Source organism: Hippoglossus hippoglossus, chromosome 10, assembly GCF_009819705.1.
Source record: "Hippoglossus hippoglossus isolate fHipHip1 chromosome 10, fHipHip1.pri, whole genome shotgun sequence".
NCBI classification, from domain to species: Eukaryota; Metazoa; Chordata; class Actinopteri; order Pleuronectiformes; family Pleuronectidae; genus Hippoglossus; species Hippoglossus hippoglossus.
Genome location: NC_047160.1, coordinates 3,965,855 through 3,985,820, shown reverse-complemented (window position 1 = coordinate 3,985,820; position 19,966 = coordinate 3,965,855).

The window sequence follows — 19,966 nt, the reverse complement described above, 5'->3', positions numbered from 1 at the left end:
CAGATCTGTTGGCCCTGTAGGAGAACTGTAGAGGGTCTAGCAGGGGGTTGGTGATGTCCTTGAGGTGGGACAGGACAAGACGTTCAATATTACATTCAACATTAGAGATCTCAAACAGCAGGGCTGTATGTTTGGAGACCACAGTGTGGTCCACATTGTGTTTACCGTCCACGCCACGACAGTCAGACCTCATTAGTTTCAGCTGCAGTTGTGGCATAAATGCAGTTATTTCTCTTACGGGAGAATGTATGTTTCACTTTATTCTGTATATACCTGTCAGTCTGACGCGCATGCAGGTGCACATTACATTACAAGCATAGATGGAATTAATAATGTGGGAAAAGCGAGCTAATGCATTAGAGCTGAGAAAAAAGTTGATCTAACTTTGTCATCACGATTAGCTGTTTGATGACTTGGCTGAGGGCTCATTTGATCTTTTACCATCACTTGTGCTCAAATGGAAATACATCATCAACGTGACACTTCTACATGTAGGTAACCTTGCACAATTAGCTCTCAAGCTTCTTCTTTTTCGGAGTCAGATTCAGGTTCAAACATTTATAGCTGAATTCCAACAATGTTAGACCTTGTCACTGTGCAGCGTAGTAGTGAAGCCAGTCAGGTCCAACTGCAGGGTAGTCAGCGTGGGGGATGAGGTGGAGGAATAATAGCTCATACATAGATCTCCATCAGGGAATGAGGTAGGAAGGTGAGGAGTTACATTTAAGCCAGTTTAAAGCCACAACTGGAGGTCTTTCTTGATAAAATGTCTGTGTGTATTTTTGAGGAACAAAGCTTTTTTGGGGTGCAATAAGCTGCTGGACTGGGACTTTAATGATTTCTCTTTGAACTGTTTTTGTCCCCGATCCTAATCTCAGTCCTTGAAATCCCATTACTGATGGTTTAAAATGGATCAGCCACAACATCGAAACCACCCATCTTGCCCTCTGCACGAAAGGCCTGTTGTCCCTCACTGACATCAGACTGCTCTATCTTCGATATAACTGTGGTACACTGTCTGTGGTATTAGAGAAATGATAACAGAGCAGCTGCCCGTTATGTGATAAAGTCCACTAAAGCATTTAAAGATGAGTTTATCTGATGTCAGTTCTTCTTTCTTGATTTTGAGTTTACCAGAACCTAAGGACGTGTTTTGGTTGAAATGCTGTGGCTCAGATATTCTACATTCACAGATTCACACAAAGAGCAGAATATGTACACTGTTGTTTAAGTCAATCGTGTTTTATAAAAAAAAAAAAATATATATATATATATATATATATATATATATATATATATAATATAAAATATATTTTATATTATAAAAAATGCTCTTTCCAATGCATTTCCACCTCTTTTTAGAAATTGCTCAGCTTTCCTTGAACCATGATGAAAGTAATCACTCAAAGTCCTATCTGCACTGAAAACAAAAGTTAAAGAAGAAAAATATAGTTAGCACTTCATTGAGGGGTCAGGTCATTGTGCACATGCTCCATGCGAGCAGCAGCATGCACAGGTTTTGTGTTTGCTGTGGAAAGTAGGGCTGCTGGAATGGGCAGGCCTTCACAACTAATTCAAAATTCCATTGCGCTCCATTGCTGGTGCAAAAACCACTGCCAGCTGATTAATGCAATGTTTTCTTTTCCAATCCCCTGCCCCACTTTCTTTCATTTCTCTTTATTGCCCATAGGCAATCAGTGTTTTATCTGCTGCCAGATGCCACGCTGCTTTCTAGAAATATATTTTTGCAGTGAGTGAAAATATATAAACAAAGCAGTTCTAGCCGTGAGCAACACCTCATTCAGATAAGCAAGTCGCATCATCACCTCCACTGTACATCCGTCATCAGAGGACTGTGTGGTCTGTGTGACAGAGTTAGGCTGTTATTATCCACTGTGCTTACAATTTAACTACCATAAGACATATTGCAGTGATTGACAGTTATATTGATTGATTGTGGAAATAAATAGAAAGCATATAAACTACATCTAATGTAAAACCTTTATTCGTCAGCCCTGCATTGGAATTGATGCTCAGTTTGCAGTTTTTCACTGTCTGATGTGGAAAAGGTAAAATCTTGTTTTTTGGGGGAATCCTGGAAACCTTGCCTGAGGCCTCATGTGTTTGTCAACTCTGACCACAGTTCAGTCAGTGTAATTAGCTTGAGAAGCATTAGAAATACTGAAAGTTCAAGATGCTGTAATCTGTCTTCTACTTCCATAATTCTTCCCCTGCTCTCTCTCTTGATTATTTCCTCTCTGGCTGGTGTTTTATCTTATTAAACCCAACAGAGGGGAAGGAACATATGGTCTTCATGGCTGTAGATTTGTTTTCTCTGAGACAGTTGAGGCGCTTAAAATTATTTTTGGGATTTGCCCGTCCATGGTGCGTCACATGCCCTCGTTACGTACCACCCCCCCCATCCTACACATTTAATTTGTGGTGGAAAAAAAAGGGGTAAAAAGAGAATGCATACCACAACCAAGGCCTTACAGTCCCTTTATGAAACCACATTTAAATTCACTAGTTCCAGATTTTTACTTGGATTTGCACCAAATTGCAAACACTAAAAATATCAGACCCTTTTCATTAAAAGACCAATGAATTATTCTCTGAAAAATCAATAAAGATTTAGCAAAACGCCCCATCTCACAATGGAAAAGAAAGTGTCAACTTCCCAATATCCACCCCCTGTTCCTAAATCTGCAATAATAATCAATTTCCTAATTTCCTTTCCTGACCCATACTGCATCCTTCCACCTAGTTTCGTAGTAATCCGTCCTGTAGTTTTTGAAGAATCCTGCTAAATAACAGACAGAAAACAATATTATTTTGTATCTTAAAAAAGACATGAACATGTTGAAGAGGACAATATTTAGTCACAAAAACAGTCACCTGTTATTTCTGAGAACTGTTTATTTCAGTTCCGAGACGAGAGATGACTCTGGAGACGCAGCTGCACCACACGGACTGTGGGTGCAGAGCTCCCTGTGTGCTTTCAGCGGACCCGAGTAGGATTCAAAACATTTTTGCCTGATCCTGACCCGGCATGTCCGGTCATCTTGGTCCCGTCAGACTCAGGTCGAGTATCCACAGATGCTCAGCTGAGGATTCACCTGCAGTGCAGTGTTTCCAATAATGTGCTGCTGAAGCTCAGAAAACTCTATGCACTTTCCTTTTCTTTCCCCTTCCCCCTTCTCTCTTCTGTGTTTGACAATATTTATTTTGAATTCAAATCTGAGATCAAACTTTTTTTTAACTTCAGTTATGCTACTTTCTCATGATACGGCTTTATAACTGTATTCCATGTATCATTTTCTGTGGTAGTTTATGTTCACTGCTGACTAACTAGGAACTAACCTATGCTAATTAGGAAAAACTGACAACTTACAAACACATGACCTCCATCAATATAGGAACACAGATGCAAACAGTTATGCAGTTTAAGAAAGCGTCACGAATCTGACATAGAGTTTTCTTAGAAAACTTCTTAAGAACAAATTTAAGAAAATTCTTAAAAAGATATTGATGAATAAGGCCCATGCAGTGTTCTTAATCAGATCAGGATCAGAACACAGGTTCAAAAAGATCTTTACTCATGAAAAAGGTTCAGCACAGGAAAGCAACCAGCCAAGCAAAGGTATCTGAAAACACTGAGCAAAAACAGGCCTACACCAAGAGCGACTACAAGACAGCAGGGCATGCTGGACCGCTTACAGGTGACTGACAAGATGAACTGCCAGAGAGTGAGAGGAGATGGCAGACTAAATACTATGTGGGTGAAGGAGCTAACAGGAAACAGGTGAAGGCAATGAGGGCGGAGCAGGTTATCAAAGTGGTGGGAAAGGAACAACAGCAGGAAGTGAACATATCTGTAACAAGAGAACAAGATGAGTTAATAATATGAAACAGGAAATGAAGTGAAGAAAAACACTAAACAACTTAGGATGTGTGAACAGGTGTTATAAAAATAGTGCTAGTGTGATTTACTGTCAAGTTACAGCCCACTCTGCAGCTCTCACCTTCTGTCATCTTCAACCGTCCTTCATCATTACAAGCCTTGCAAGCTTTCCAGATGTGTCCTGTGATATCTAAAATAATCCAGTAGTAATCTTTAGGCCTGTTGATTGGAAAAAAACAAATCCAGCCTTGAACCAACAGCTATACTTAAAAACTGTGGTGTTGTCTTGATAGAGAACTCATTGGACCACACTCTATATGCAAATGAACACACATTATTTCTGTAAATGATATAATGATCGTGTTTTTAGGGAGCCAAACGACACAGATGTGTCAGTGTGTCAGTGTGAGAGGGAGAGAGCAGGGTCAGGGTCATTGTGCGCAGCTTCTCGATATAATTCTCATATCAAAAAGAATAGAAATAATAATATTGAATAGAAAATCAATAGGTGATACTCAAAATGTATATGGTGGTGGGGGCCACAAATAACCCAATGCATGTGAAACACTGAGAAATTTTAAAAATGCTTTCATTAAAATACTGTGATGGAAATTCATCTTGAGATTTGAAATAATGAAATTCTCAGACTGGAGTTGCCTTTGAGTCTTTTTAATAGTAAACTCTGCAGAGGTTACACAACAAGCACGGGTGCTCAAAGTGGAACTGCCCCAAAGTTCACAAAAGCCAGAACTAATACAAAGAGGTTTTTCATAAAACATAATATGAAAAAAAGACATGAAATCATCATCTGTGTCCGTCCGCTGTAGCAGTTGGAAGAAAACATCACAGAATAAGGGCATACACCCTGTTTGTCAAGGTCATAGCAGTGAGACACCGCCAAATAAGGGTTCCATCCTGTCAGGTAGACAGTATCACAGCAGTGAGACACCTGGTCAGGGGGATTTTCCACTACATTACTTTTAATGATTCATTAATTAATGAAAAAAGAAAATGCAGACAGAGAGAACACACTCAAACTGAACAAATCCACTGGATCAATCTGAATCGACAACCTGGCAGGAATCCTTGAGGCTTGTGCTCAGTCATTCACAGTCAAAGCAAGATATTATAAAATAATGCAATAAAGTGTAAACTTTTCTCCCACTGCAGTTGAGCTCTTGTGTGCTGCCTGCATGTCAAACAGAGAAGAGGGTTGCATGCCTCTTTGCCTGAGTGACCAGTCGGTGGCACCAGCACCGGAGTTGAATCTTTGTCGGTCAACCGGAAGTGTATTCATTCCTTTGGAAACCTTGGTGATCTCAGATCTGCTAAAACTCCTCCCCTCTTTTATTTTTCAATCTGGAATTTTTCAAACATTTCAAAAAAACATTTTTCTGGTGGATTTCTGCTTTGTGCAGCAAGTTAGCAACATTTAGAAACTATAGTGTTGCTAAGCATTCTGGGGAAGATATTTTTAAGCAAATATAGGGTGGTTGAATACAACTTTTTTGTTTTCTTTTTTAAAATCAAACAAACAACCAAACCTTTACACAATTAAATGTGATTGTGAAATCTGAATCTGAGCCCATCTGTAGAAGCAGTGTTGTGCCAGTTCACACTTAAAGGGCCCATATTTTACACCTTTCTGGGATTTAATTTGAGGTATTGGTACCCCTAAGAGGATATATCAGTGGTTTAAAGTCTAAAAAACTGCCGCAATGTGTATTTCCATGTCCTCTCTTCGGCCTCTCTCTGGAGCTGCAGACAGAACACTCTGTTTTCGCCTGCCTCTTCAGCCCCTCCTCTGATTGGCTGACTGCACTTTAAGTGACACGCGACCAGGCCTATCACCGGTCTCATTCTGGCCTATTTGCTCGGGTAAACACAGCTGAAAGACACATTGTTATGTTTACAGCTATAGAAGACCAGCCACATATTTACAGTCGGTTACAACTGGATGTTTCTGAACGGTAACTTACACCGTCCTCATGTTTGTTCAAGTTTTAGCAGGACAGTCGGCCAATGTAGGAGTAACGTCCCGAGTTACAGTACGGAGTTTCACATTACTCCGTACTGAGCACAGCGACATGGCACGTCAGAATAAATAAAGCGTAACCGCTGGTCTCGAACATTAACGTTCTTAGGAGGAATGTGCACAGACACATTCTCTTCCTTGAATCCCTCCAGGCTGCAGTGTTTCTTCAGGGTTGTTTGTTGTGGTTAGCCTGGGGTAGCTAACAAGCTGCTAGCTCAGCAACATGTCTGCTTGGTGTTGTGTTCAGTGGGGAGCGGGGGTGGTGGGTTCGGAGCATAGGTTCAGAGGCTGGACTGGTACCGGCTGGGTGGGGCTGAAAGACGAGTGCAAACCCATATGACTCATACGGGGGAGGAAGCACGAAACGAGACGTTTCGATAACATATTTCTTCGAATGGACTGAGTGAAAAAGTCAGCGGAGTGACTGTTTTCATACTTTGACTACTGACCCCCTTCAAGTAATTACGGATTGTAAAATCCCAGATAATGTATTTTACACAATATGGGCCCTTTAAAAAGAACGAATTCCAAGTTCAGTTCATGCAGATGAAAATGAACTAGTTCACGTTCATAGTACATTTTTTATTGGGTCCTGTGTTTGGTTATGAATCAATGGTGTCAGATCATATCTGCCTGTCGCTCTGCTCATTTTAACACTGAGTCCTGACTGTGAGCATCACGTCTCGTGTTGTACTGAGCACAAAATGGTGACGAGTTATTTACATGATGTTGAAATGCAGCCTCATAAACTCTGGAGCGAATCAAACAAACACTAAGTTACTTCATGTACTGATCAGGTCCTGATAACTAGTGATGAGTGTTTATTAGTTCAAGTGAGAGCAGAGTGGAGGACTGAAGAGGGTTTAGACTATACTGTCAACAAACCTGAATGAAAAATGGCTCAATCCACCCTAATTTGTATTACACTGTTTTCATATTTTATATTAAAAGGATGTGTTCCTTTTATTATGACATTAACTCAGTATAAATGGATAGAGGCAGTCGGGCAGCAAGACAGAGAACACAACAATTATGATACAAATCCACTGTCTGACACGTAATTCAATCTTAGACAGTTTTTGCCTTTAGCCTGCACACATGAAATTTAGAAAGGCCCTGCTGGAGGATCTGTCAGTTATAATACATAGTAAAACCTCCCCAGTAAAACAGTGCACGGGAAATTGACTTAAAAAAAATGCAGATAAGATAAAGTAATTCTACAGGTAAACTTTAACTATGAGACACTTAAATGAAAAGTGTAAATGTGAGAAAACTAAAATGTTATAACCTTATAATTTATTAGCTTAAATTTTATAGTAAGGCCCATTGAAACTCACCCCTAAATGATTTGCTACTTTGTGCCATATATTGGTGTTGATGTTAATGTGGCTTTACTGTTTTGTTTTTGGATTAATCAATGCAGGAAGCTAGTTGGCGCTAACTTCCACCTTCATTTGTACTTTGAGTCCCAGCATATCTAAACATAGGCAACAATATACTACTGAAGACCTTTTACAGTTAACACTGTGCACTACCCCTGCAGTGAGAGTAAGCTTATTATTGACTCCCTCAAAAAAGGGAGAAAGATACACTCAGTGCATTTTCAGATAAGCTACATCCATGCTCTCCTTTGAATCATGTGCAGTTGTCTTTTATGTAAGGTTCATATCAGTTGTGTGGCTGATATGCAGTTTTTCAATGTTTTGATCGATGCACTGGGACGGGTTGCTTCCCCCGCCTTCTTTGACCATGAATTCGTATAAGGCAGAAGAATCAAATAGGAGATGCAACCATGGATGTTTTGATCATATGCCTGCATCCCAGTGTTATTTTCTTTGCAGTGCTTTGCAATACTAGACAACATAATGCACTAACAATCACCCTGCGGGAGCAAGTGCAGTCTTCTGCCAACGTACCACATGCAACAAAATGAAACAAAGAACACTGCAGATGGAGAGAAAGGAAAAAGCACTGAGCGCGATGTTCCTTAAAAAATGAATCCAATTCATGTACAGGTTTCTGTTTTCTTACATAAGGAGACAAATTACACTATACTCTCCAGTGTTTTGTTGACTATTCTGTACTAACCTGCTCATCTAGAGGCACTATTGTTATCTTGAACCATTTATTCTGCATGTTGTGGGCCTTCATTTGTATAGGTTAAATTGGGCACAGCACCTATTTGACACAAGTTCAGATGCCATTGACATTAATGTCAATGGCAGGTAGGTAGGTGGTAGGTAACTCCAATAAAGGATGCAATTGTGTTCCATTATGGGAAATGAAGGATTGAGCATTATTGGAAAATAGAAACCAAAAAATAACCAACTTACCAGATCAAATGTAATTTGCTGGTAAGTTTTGGTTTCATATTTCAATAGATGCAGCACACTAAAGACTTTCATAAGACATATGCACGTCATGTTGTCATCACTTATGAGGGCTGTGTCTATGTGTACTTGTCATTGATTGGTTTGTAGACACGCAGGAAACTTGTGTTAGCATGTTTACAATTTGGCGGGTAGCCTGCATTCTTGAGTTCACAAATGTGTGTTCAATAATTTTTGTTCAATTGTTCAAAAACAACAAGTGTAAAAGCATCAAGGCTGTCTCCCTGTGATGTCAGTCTTTATGCTAAGCTAGACTAGCATGTAATCAAATAGCTGAAACAAGAGTGGTAACGATCTTTTCATTCCAAGTAAGAGAAGTGTATTTAATTTAATGTCTCTAAACACCTAATTACTTTAAATAAATTAAAAAGTGTATTTTCTACATCTTTTCGTAACACACTTGCAGAACGCAGATTCATGTTCCAAGAAAACACAATATTGATAAATGCTCAAAGTGGAAAGTATTGCTGGAAAGGGCAGTGGGTACTGACTGGGTTTGTTAGTATCCTGTATACTTACAAACTCAAGCACTGCATCAGAGAGGGCAGACAGACTGACTGATAGAATTAAAGTAATTTCTCATAAATTGCTTGTAGTACAGCATGAGAGTAAATGTGGTTTAATTAAATAAAAGGAAAAACAGCTATGTAGGACAGTGAGTCTCAAAGCCAGTAAAGACGTAATCCTCTAGTACAAAGATAACTGAGGTGTGATTCATTGTTGTAGGAATTCTTCTAGTGTAAAATCCTTTTATCCTCCCTGTAATACATCTTCATTGAAATTTGTACAACACACAGTGAGAACTACCGCCGTGGAATACAACGTCACTTCTTCCTTCCACAATGCCGAAGACTACAGCTAACCGAAACCTAAAGATGCCGTCGTCAGAGTTACTCTTAATCTGTTTATAATAGTTTTCATTTTCTGTTACATTTTCCCGTTTTCCATTGTTTTCAGCATGAAAGAACTTGTATTACCTCAAGGTCACAGCCAGTGCACAGAAGTGTAATATGAACACCCCACATGCACCAAAACACGAGATGAGAGACTAGAATGCAGAGTGCAACATATAAGGAAGAACGACATGTTGGAGACATGCAGAGAGTAGTTCTAAATCCAGAACAATGTGGGTGTCACCGGTTTCTAATCCTAAGTAATGAGCTCTGGGGGAAGTGATTTTCTTTTCTCCTTGACATCTTCATACGCTTTACACATCTCTCCCTCGCCTCATCATACTGGGGGGGAAAAAGAATACTCTCCCTCGCCCCCTAAGACACACACACACACACATACACACAAACACATGTATTTTCTCCTAAGCAGCTTGTATAAAGACAGTTCTGTCTTCCTTTCCTCTCTGACTCACAGTTACTGAGGGCTGCAGCAAGGCAAGACCAAAGTCAAGTGTGTGTGTGGGTGTGTGTGTGTGTGGCTACTTTGAAACAAACTTCTGATGCCTCATCAACTCTGACACAACTGAGATAAATGTCACACAATCACGTGAGCACATGCGTGCACATGCATGCTCACACACATACACGTAACCTTTTTTATTACACTGTTCATGTACACAATGCATAAAATGAAAGTACAAAAACACCTAAAAAATGATGTTAAAAGATCAAATTTGCTGAACACACATTTCCCTCCAGCTCGGTGATGTGTGTTATTTATGTGAGCCCGGGCCACAATGAGTGTGTGTGTGTGTAGTGTGTGCTCGCTGCGTAGCTGATCTGTTGCATTTCACAGGCGTCGTACACACAAGGAGCGTGTCTGCTCAGTGTGTCTGCTGCAGAGCTTCTACGTGAGGTTTCTGGTATCAGTACTACTAATATATATATATATACTATATTTCCTCGAAAAACACTATGCTATGTATTCATCTAAATGCCTGGAGTCTAATGTATGAAGTGTGCATCCAGCTATAATAACTAACAAGGTTTTTGAAATGAAACGTACCACCAATGTCCAGATGCCCTGTAACAGAAATAATCTCTATACAGGACTGTCTCAGAAAATTAGAATATTGTGATAAAGTTCTTTATTTTCTGTAATGTAATTAAAAAAACAAAAATGTCATGCATTCTGGATTCATTACAAATCAACTGAAATATTGCAAGCCTTTTATTCTTTTAATATTGCTGATTATGGCTTACAGCTTAAGAAAACTCAAAAATCCTATCTCAAAAAATTAGAATATTTCCTCAGACCAAGTAAAAAAAAGATTTATAACAGCAAAACAAAATCAAACATTTGAAAATGTCCATTAATGCACTCAGTACTTGGTTGGGAATCCTTTTGCACGGATTACTGCATCAATGCGGCGTGGCATGGAGGCAATCAGCCTGTGGCATTGCTTAGGGTTTATGGATGCCCAGGATGCTTCAATAGCGGCCTTTAGCTCATTTGCATTGTTGGGTCTGGTGTCTTTCAGCTTCTTCTTCATAATACCCCACAAATTCTCTATGGGGTTCAGGTCAGGGGAATTGGCAGGCCAATCGAGGACAGTAATGCCATGGTCAGTACACCAGTTACTGGTGGTTTTGGCACTGTGGGCAGGTGCCAGATCATGCTGGAAAATGAAATCCTCATCTCCATAGAGCTTTTCAGCAGACGGAAGCATGTAGTGCTCTAAAATCTCTTGGTACACAGCTGCATTTACTCTGGACTTGATGAAACACAGTGGACCAACACCAGCAGCTGACATGGCTCCCCAAACCATCACTGACTGTGGGAACTTCACACTGGATTTCAAGCAACTTGGATTTTGCTCCTCTCCAGCCTTTCTCCAGACTCTGGCGCCTTGACTTCCAAATGAAATACAACACTTGCTTTCGTCTGAAAAGAGGACTTTGGACCACTCTGCAACTGTCCAGTGCTTCTTTTCCATAGCCCAAGTCAGACGCTTCTTCCGTTGTCTTGAGTTCAGAAGTGGCTTGACCATGGGAATACGGCTATTGTAGCCCATTTCCCGGACACGTCTGTGAACAGTGGCTTTTGATACCTGGACTCCAGCTTCAGTCCACTGTCTTTGAAGCTCCCCCAAATTCTGGAAGCGACCCTTCTTCACAATGCTGTTAAGGCTGCGGTCATCTCTCTTGGTTGTGCAGCGTTTCCTGCCACATTTCCCCCTTCCAACAGACTTTTTGTGGATGTGCTTTGAAACTGCACTCTGTGAACAGCTTGCTCTTTGAGAAATTTATTTTTGTGTCTTACCCTCCTGATGGAGGGTGTCAATGATGGTCCTCTGGACAGCAGTCAGATCAGCAGTCTTCCCCATACTTGTGATTTAGTTTACTGAACCAAGCTGAGTGTTTTTCAAGGCTCAGGAAACCCTTGCAGGTGTTTCGAGTTAATTAGACGATTCAAGTGATTAGTTGAATACCCTACTAGTATACTTTTTCATGATATTCTAATATTTAGAGATAGGATATTTGAGTTTTCTTAAGCTGTAAGCCATAATCAGCAATATTAAACGAATAAAAGGCTTGCAATATTTCAGTTGATTTGTAATGAATCCAGAATGCATGACATTTTTGTTTTTTTAATTGCATTACAGAAAATAAAGAACTTTATCACAATATTCAAATTTTCTGAGACAGTCCTGTATATCCTAATATGCCTGAAAACAGATGATTCATTCACCATTCACACACACTGGACAAGTCAAGTGTGATTACTTGAGGAATAGTTTATCCTCTACAGCTGGAGGCCATACTATTATTAGGATTTGATATCCATATTGCATTTACGGTCTTCATTACATTAAGGTAGATCTCATTTATGTTAAAACTAATTTTACTCTACTTCTATTGCATGAAAATAAATGAAGAGAACAAGTTCACAGTAAGCCATGAGCAGGAATTTAAAGGAAGCTGAGTCTACATTATTAAAGGAGTCTCTATATTATCTGTTTTAGCTTATATGCAAACACAATAAGAGCACATCAAGAAGCTTAGTAAGAGAAAATAAAGTGTTCTTATTGGTGTTTGGGTTGTAGATTACCTCAAGCATTTACACCATACTCATAATTAAATGTCTTCTGAAGTGCACTGTCTTCCAAAGAAAAAAACCTGCATGGGATTTTTTGTAATAGAACAACATTTTCATGTATGTGTACACCTGTTAGAGACACCTGGAATATTCAAACATTTGCACCCATTTACCATTTTAGTTGTATTAAAGTATTAAGTATTCCCACTGCCTTCATGAGAAATGATGGGAAACTTGACTTTCTCTGCATTGAAGTAGCAGTAACAGAGAGAATATAATGTATCAGGGATGTCACATGGGTGCTTCTTTTCATATAAGAAAGTAAATGAATGTGCTTCAGCTCGACAACACTGTGGGCCTCATTTTGACATTCTTACCCTAAACCTCTCTTCCATATTAGCTGTACTAGCACCATTGCACCCTAAATGGTCTGTTTGATGGTCTGTCAGTCAGTCTTCCTTGATCCAGATGAAAATATCATCTAACTGTTATTTAATTGATTTCCACCAAGCTCAATAGAGAAAGTGATGGTCCCAATTTAGAGAATCGTAGACTTGGGTTATCACTGGATGCACTCTCGAGAAATTTGGCACAGACCTTTTCTGTAGAATTCAGGATGAAATGTAATGACTGTGGTGACCAACTGACCTTTTACCCGTTAAATTAGGATGGCGAAATTGGAAAACGTATTTGACAGACCAATTAGACACTTATTTACAAAAATATGGGGGAAGACTTATCATTTTGATGGAGGTGTTGAACCTACATAAAGGCGTGTTACCGTTTGAGCCTCTTCCCTAAAAAAGGATGTTTGGTTATCAAGATACTCAGAATGAACACAAGTTGGCAACAGAAATATGACCTGCTGCCACCAAAGTTTGGTATTTTAAGCCCTAAAAACAATGATCAGCATTTGATAAAAAATGTGAAGATGCTAAATGACTTGCAGGCTACTTTTCTCTGCCTAAGATCAGCAGCACCAAAATAATGTTTTACATTCAGACAATGTAATTTTTCCTTGGGATGCCGGCGAAATGCTACACTGCAGAGCCCAGGTGTGGTAAAGAAGAGCAAAGCTAAAACATAAGGAGGCTGAGGGAGACAAAACAAATTAGAGCAATGAAAGGATCAGAGATTTGACTCTACTTCAGCTGATGGGGTCCACATTGGCAAATGTTGATCAGCTCTGGATATTTCTGCAGCAGTCTTTTCCATTCCCTGTCATTCAACGTCCATGTAATTAAACTCTCCCTAGAGAAAAGGAGACTATCTGGAAATGTCTTTAACAAACTTATGAATTGTCATACTTAGTGTCAAATCTGTTTGTACAAGTCTTTCTTGAATGATCTGTATATTTACCCCAATCTTAAATGTTGACAGACCATGATATAAACCTTTGCCTCTCAACAGTGCTCTTCATGCTCTTAAACTGCAACTTGACAGCCTTGTGGAGCTGTGTACATATTACCTTCAATCCCTCGAGGATATACTCCATCGTGGCTCAAATACACTGTAGGGCTGAGGAAATGAGCCATATTGACAACATACAATACCCAGGTGGACTCTTCCAGAACTTGAATTATACATCAAGGAGAAACGCATTACAGTCAGCAATCTGCTTGCAATAAAACAAAGCAAAGGCCCAAGAGTGGTGATATAAAAGGCATGTGAACATCCCTTGAGAATAACCTGCAATGTGCTACGACCCATGAGAATAATTGGGCATGTTTGCCGCACAGTGAAGCTCATTATTTTGCTGTGGAACAACAACCCTTAAACAAATTAGCTGGAATGTGCTAAAGTAAGAGATGTCCATTTGTAAAGAAACATTCTATCTTCGATCTATCCTATACATATATTCAGGCAGTAACAGCTTCATTTCCCCCCTCTTAATTCTTCAGATTATGTTGGTCTCTTTAATTTACAGTTTTCACACGGCAACACAACAGGGGCACAATGTCAGGATTCTGATTGCTCTTTTCCTCTCTCCTTTTTTTTTATCCTGGATTTTGCCACTATGAAACAGCTGAGTGAGTGTGCTACCCAGCAAGCTGAGGAGGTAATGGCTTGCCATATCAACAGGGACCACCTATTCAATCACCTGAGACAGAAATACATTAGGCTGCTGACTTGGAGAGGGTCAAAACCTGGATTACCTCGATTATGTTTCGATTTTAGCTGCTGCTACCCTGAGCTATTAGAATTAGATTTATTTTATTTTTTCACAGGAAAAAGGGAAGCAGATATTCTCACTGAAATGAACATCGTGCAGAAAACTTTAATGTAGTGTCAGGATCCTTGATATTGAAATTCAGTACGCAGGTTTTTTTTTTTTCAAACAGTGTCTAACCTGTGATTTCTTAACAACAACATTATCTGATGCCCCAGATGTACAGTTGTATGCATTTCCTACTGAAATGTGACGTAAATACTGAGTTGTTGGAATGTGTTGTTAAATAAAGCTGAAGCCTTACCCTGCTGCAGAAATTTTGGGATAAATAAAAAAAAAAACTGTCCACATGATCTTTATTTTACAAAATATCTTCATCCAGTGAACATAAAAATGTCTACAAACACTCAAACAAGCATGACGGGTCAGTATGTGGCAATTAAGTCTACAGCAACAATTTGTTAAACACATATATATGCAGACTGACTTTTCAGACTACTGATTTGGGGGAACTTTCCCTGGTGAACCAGGAGGAGAAATACCATGGTGCCTTTGAAACATACAACTTCATGTTATTGTGCAGAACAGCACAACCAAAAATATGAATGTACATAATCACAAACATGAATATATTTATATTGGATGGCTATGGTTTTTACCTTCTTATAAGTATGATGATTTTCAGTAGGACTTTAGTTTTTTAATGAATTTGACATTGAGTTTAGGAATGTATGCAATAAAAGCCTCTCTCATCATTCTCTCTTGTAGAAAACAAAGCAGCCAGTTCACCAGGGTGTCCTGTCTCTTTGATTCCTCAGATATTGACCAGTCAGCTAAGCACATTCATGCCTTTATGATTCCAAACAAAGCGGTGAGTTATTGCTTTTTGACCTCTGACTTTTGAACTTCGACCCTGTGCAGCTGCGTAATGACTTCCTGCTGTTGTGTATTTGATGTGCTGCAGAGGCACAATTCTTTCCCTGGTGTGAACAAGAGCAGTATTGTTTTTCCATCGCTTCAGAGGAGTAGCTGATTCACATGGGGTGCTTACAGTCTCTTGTTAAGCCCCATTGGGGCTTTTGAAAATGATTGGTTTTTGGAAATAATCATTGTGGGATTAAGGATTTTCCTTCATGTCACTTCAGTCTGTGCTTTATCTACAGGCTTCTCAAGTGGTTGATATCAGATGTTAATTCCAAATTCACAATGAATGTCAAATACATATTTTTGAATTGTTGAGATTGTTGGGTTGGATTGTTTTTGCCTTCTTACCCCCCTTCTTTAGTGAACTTAATGCTATGTGCCAGCTGAAACTTTATTTAGCAGTTAACATCTGTGTCACCTATTTTTCTCCATTTCACTTCACTTTCTGTTCTTGAGTTGATATAGAAACAACAAATATTAATGTGAAATACATTTACATTATTATGTATGATAGGGTGGAGGAGCAACACACAATGAATCTGACAGTGACCAGGCAGCTGATGGTTGGAGGAAAACAACAATCCAGCAACCAGGAACTGCAGCTGTCTACAGGTACACTTAAGAAGGCCTTCACCAGAGTCAACACATGCAAAGTGGCAGGGCCTGACAACCTCCCTGAGTGTGATGTTCAAGACTGTGCAGAACAGACATCTACTACACCACAGTCAGTCAGGCAGCAATGTCCACCTGCCTTCCATCAGTCCTATGCCCGAAGGGTCAAATCCCACCTGCATGAACAGCTTCCGCCCTGTGGGTCTGCAACTGGATCCTCCACATCCTGTCAAAGGAGCAGCAAACTGTCACACTTTACATCCATCTCAGTGAGCACAGATTCACCCCAGGCCTTTGTCTTGAGACTGCTCCGCTTCATAACTCACAGCTGTACAACCACATTTGACCTCAACCAAATCAATACTTCTGTAGATGGTGTCACAGTAGTGGGACTCATCAACAACAATGGGCCTCATTTACTAACATGTACGCAGAAATGTTCTTACTATCAGCAGAAAACAAGTGACTGCGCAAAATCGCCGCCGGATTCACAACACGTGCGCACCAGACAATTTTGTTCTCACCACCATGCGAATGATTGTGAATCAGAATCTTTCTAATTTGACAGGGGCGTGTCCGCTCTCTGCAATTAGCATACTGCCACGCCTCTATTTCTCCATATAAGGACATCCGTTTGTCATGAAGAGAGCGGTGTGCTGAACAGTTGAAGTTATAAGAGACGGCCCCAAAAGGTAAAAAACACAAGAATCTCACAACAGCAGAAATTGAAGGCGTCGGAGGTGGAGGACACAAAAGACACACTTTTCCATAGCGTGTCCTCTGGAGTGACGATGTTTCAAATAATTAAGCCTGGGCTGCAATAACTGAGGTGGTGAATGCTGTGTCCTGCACAGAGCTGAGCACTAGAGCTGTGGACATTTATCCTAGAAGCATTGTGACGCGGACGTGGACTCTGCTGAATAATTATAACAGTGCTGCTTCAGGATCAGGACAGACGCTCATTAAAGGTCCGGTCATCCTGAGTCTCTGTCAGAGTCTGTTTCCTCCTCACTCCTTCTGACCTGCGCTCACTTTACACTTAAACAATAAACATCGATCACAAGATACACGTACAGGGCTGATGTTTACTTTGTGTTTGTTTGATTCGACACCTGCTACACAACACGAGACGTAATGTGACGCCTACAGTCAGGACATCAGGGTTAAAGTGAGGGGAGCGATCCGGAGTCATTATCTGACATAGACTAAAGACTAAATACATGTGATTATCAGTTTGTGACACACACACACACCTGCAGGCAGAGGAGATCCCGCAAATTATGATTTACCGCAGTGTTTTAACTTCATTGTTGCAGAAGAAGCGATGCCCCATTTATCCAGAAACATTCATATGAATTCAGCAGGTTTTTATAGAGATGATGAGGATCAAAGGGCGTCAATTTCATAGTTATTTAATAAATTTGGTCAATGCATTAGTAAACAAAATTATTGCTGTCTATATAGTATTTTTATTTAAATAAATGATGTTTTAATATACTATGCATTTAGTTAAAAGGGTGTGTGTTTACATTTTATAGGACAGCCGGCCTTCATCATTTGTGCGTACATATTGATGAATCCCAGATTCGTGCATCAAACGTGCGTCCGCACAGTTTAAGCACAGACTTGTGCGTACGCACTGTTAGTAAATGAGGCCCAATGAGTCTGCAGACATGACCAAAGTGGAGCAGCTATATGCATGGTGCAGATCACATCCTTTCTCCCTAAATGGAAATAAAACAAAATGTGCTGATTGATTTCAGTTGAGCTGGCTGGCACCATCATGTGCTGCTGACCTTCGACCCTAATCCTTACCTGCTGAAAAGAGATTCAGTCAAATCTAATTCTCTGGACTGCATGGACGACCTGACCTCAACCATCAACACCTGAACCATTGCTAAAAAGGTCCGACAGACACTCCAGCCCCCCAGGAGACTAAAAAGGGCAAGTCTCCCTTTTCCAACCTTTACCAACTTCTACAAGGGAAACTGCAAAGCAACAGAACAATATATGATTTTGTGACAGAAATTCTCCTTTTGTCAGGGCTCAACAATATACACATCATTCACATATCAAAACACAGTATGTATTTGAAAAGAAATCTCAACAATGCACACAATGTACATTTAAAACACATACCAAATTACAGAGTAACCACATAAGAAAGGAATGTTAAAAACAGCAACTGACAAAATAGGTCTATTTTAAATTGTTCAGGGTTGGTATTGCAGAGGGACTGAAGCATTTAACTTTGCAGTTAAAATTGGCAAACATATTTAATCCTTATCTGTACAGTTCAGCTCCTGCTGATGTCTGAAGTGCCTCATTAATATCTTTTTGTAATTTATGCAGTTGAAAAAAAACCTTCCTGTGATTTCATAATGAATACAATGTTGCCTGGAACTTACAGATACATTTCAGAGAAGCAATGTGAATGTTTCACTTCCCACCTTCCTGTTGTTTGAATCCCATCCACATGTGGTTAAAGGCACTGGTAACCTGCATGTGGACATATGACAGCAATGATCAGAAATGATCTGTTGACAGTAGTAATATGGCAAATTGGAATAAAAACTCCAGGAACCTATACTCATATGTCAACTGATGATGCCATTGTGACAGAGTAATTCAAAAGTCTGCCCCTTTCAATTGGTTTACCCTTTAATTCACTTAATGGGCAATTTGCTTAAGTTTCATCCAGTGTTTGAAATTGCATGAAATTAGATAATTAGGCAATGGATATTGAACCAATGGTACACACTGGCTTTTGGTGCTGTTCCATTTGTGATATGTCAGTGTACTGTTGTGGATTTTTGATGTTGATGTTATTTGTTTTTTATACATGAGTGACAAATCAATTACCACAACATTGTTTACATCCATCCGCTACCTGCCCAGACACATGTATTTCTACATTTGCATGCAGCGTTTTCCTATTGGATTTTGGGAGTGCTTTCATCTAAACAGCGGAGGTAGCAGAGACAGAGACAATATCCTGTCTCTGAAAGCATGCTGAGAAACCAGTCCATGCTTTTGTTACCTCTAAACTGGACAATTTATAATTCTATATTATCAAGATGTTCCAGTAAGTTTAAGAAAAGCCTCCATTTGATCCAAAATCCAGAGTGCTGACAGGAAAAAGGAGATATCATATATTCAGAACAAAATTCAAGATCCTGCTCCTCACATACAAAGCCCTTCATATTGAAACCCCTTCATACATCAGAGAGCTCATAACACCGTATTGTCCAAATGGATCAGTTAGCTCTCCAAACACAGACTCTCTTGTGGATCTGAGAGTCTTTAAGAGTAGAATCGGAGGTAGACCCTTCAGCTACCAGGCTCCTCTCCTTTGGAACCAGCATCACCATCTCTACATTTAGGGTTAGGGTTGCAGGAAGGACAGCTGGTAAATATAGCTGATTGTGTTAATTAGTCAAGGTTTTTATAATGAATCCCAGGGCAAGAATAGATCCTACCATAATTTAATTTGCGTTTCCATTAGTTATTTACGTGTATTCTCATTGTGTGTATGACCGTTTTAGTTTTATTCCTTCAGGTGCAACTCTGGTGGGTTCATGCGCACTAAGGAGTAAATAAAAAATAAACACCAGCATCACCCAGAGTGAACAAGTAACTTGAAAAGAAAGGGCACTGTAGACTGTAGTAATGAAGCCTAGCATAAGTTCAGTCAGGAAGACTTAACCTGCATACTGATCAGCTGATTGTGGGCGTTCTTAAACGTCCAATCAGGTCTGCCACGGTCTCTTTTAGCCAATCATTCAGCAGCTGTCAAACTTTAAAAATCCCTTCTCCTCTCTTCCGCAGTCAGCCGTCATTCAGTGATGCGCATAACCCCTCCTCCACCCCAATCTCCTCCAGTCTTGAGAAGAATATTCATCACCTCTTCCGGATCCCGACCCCAACTGATCGTATGTACT